The sequence below is a fragment of the Dipodomys spectabilis genome, unplaced genomic scaffold, assembly GCF_019054845.1.
Source record: "Dipodomys spectabilis isolate Male_0828 unplaced genomic scaffold, ASM1905484v1 ptg000205l, whole genome shotgun sequence".
Taxonomy (NCBI): domain Eukaryota; kingdom Metazoa; phylum Chordata; class Mammalia; order Rodentia; family Heteromyidae; genus Dipodomys; species Dipodomys spectabilis.
Window position 1 is genome coordinate 4,161,757 of NW_024870882.1, and position 1,670 is coordinate 4,163,426.

The 1,670-nt window shown below is 33.2% G+C and overlaps 1 pseudogene; it reads right to left on the reverse strand.

Moving 5' to 3' along the window:
* Positions 1 to 910: 910 nt before the first annotated feature.
* On the reverse strand, positions 911 to 1,007 carry LOC122122151 (annotated as a pseudogene).
* Between the last annotated feature and the right edge of the window lie 663 nt (positions 1,008 to 1,670).

Sequence of the window (1,670 nt, forward strand, 5' to 3'; positions counted from 1 at the left end):
TCGCCGAAGTCCTAATGGTCGGGTTAAGTTTCTTAAATTTCAAAAATGCAAGTCCATCTTTTGTGTCCCTACAAAATATTTTCACAATCAAAATAAGAGCAATATCTTTTTTTTTGGTCGGTCATGGGGCTTGAACTCTGGGCCTGGGAGCTATCCCTGTGCTGTTCAGCTCAAGGTGAGCCCTCTACCACTTGAGACACAGCTCCACTTCCAGTTTTCTAGTGGTTTAGAGATAAGAGTACCACAGACTTTCCTTCCCAGGCTCAGATCTCAGCCTCCTGTGTAGCTAGGATTATAGGCATGAACCACCAATGCCCGGAAGCACCAATATTTTACTGTAAAAATTCATGGATTCCGCGGAATTCTTCCAAGTGAATTGCCTGCGTTGGATGGAAAAATGTATTCAATAGTTTTTGTAAACATGTATAATGATTTCTTCAGAGTTTGTGATTTTTTAATAAGAAATAATTTTAATTTACCTGTTAAAATGAGTAGTACAGAAACTAAAATATTTCTGGTGCTTGTCTGAAAAAGTATATTTTAAAATATTCTATATTGTGTGTTTGCATAATGTTCATAATTTATTTTCTCCTAGATATACTTTGAGTTCTATATTATTTTAGAATATATAGGTTCATTAATGTGTCCTTTCCGATTGCATTCCATATAGAAACAGTTTGATCCCTTTTTTCTAGGTCTTAATATTATTTTTCTTTGGGATAAAATGACAATGTTGTCTAATTTGAAAAATTTTGTAAAGTTTATGCTATGTAAACGCCTTTCTGAGGGGAAGATTTAATACACTGATGTCAAACTAAATTTAATTATATGAATTACATGTATTGTTACACGTGTAATTTTGTAATCAACTTTTTAATCACTTTTTTTCATTTCTTGCATCTGAAGAATGAAAAATATGGAATACTTTTCAAATTTTCATATTATCCTTGTGCAAGTGCCATGTTAATCTCTGTATTGTAATTTGAGTATACGTGCTGCTGAAGCATGTAGTATCCTCTAAATTTAATAGTTAATGATGGAATCTTTATACAGGCTTATATCTATGGGTGCCTACTTGTAACAAGGAAACCTTATTGTTTCTAACAATGCTATCGATCTTATTCCCCTAAAATTCTGTGAATAGTGGAAAAAATTATATTGATTAGTCGATTGCTCACATTTGCAAACTTTTTTTGTCAATGAGTATCTTAAGTCTTTTTATTTGGAATTTGACCATACTCTCAATTATTTATAGATAGGTCCAAAGGTGATGGCTTTTTCAAGTACTTATTTATCCAGCTTTGTGGACCTAATGGATTCAAATTAAGCGTTGCTTAAGAGCTACTTCTAAACTTCTTCAGCTGACATTTTCCCAAATGACGTGTTACTGGAACAAATGTCTACCTGAGCCTTTACCCTTCTTCCATGTGGGAACAGACAAACCAGAATACCTTACCCTGACACCAAAGATTTTCTTACTAGAACAAAACTAATCTTGGTTACAAGAGATCATAGAGAGATGAACCGTTCAAACAGAACTGTTCAGACTAGAAGGTATTTTATCAAAATATAATTGTTTATTATACCTTCCATTTAAAAGTAGCTAAAGCCAAGAAGGTGAAAAAGTTGTTCGTATGCATGATTATTTAATGTCCTGGCCTGTCTGTAAG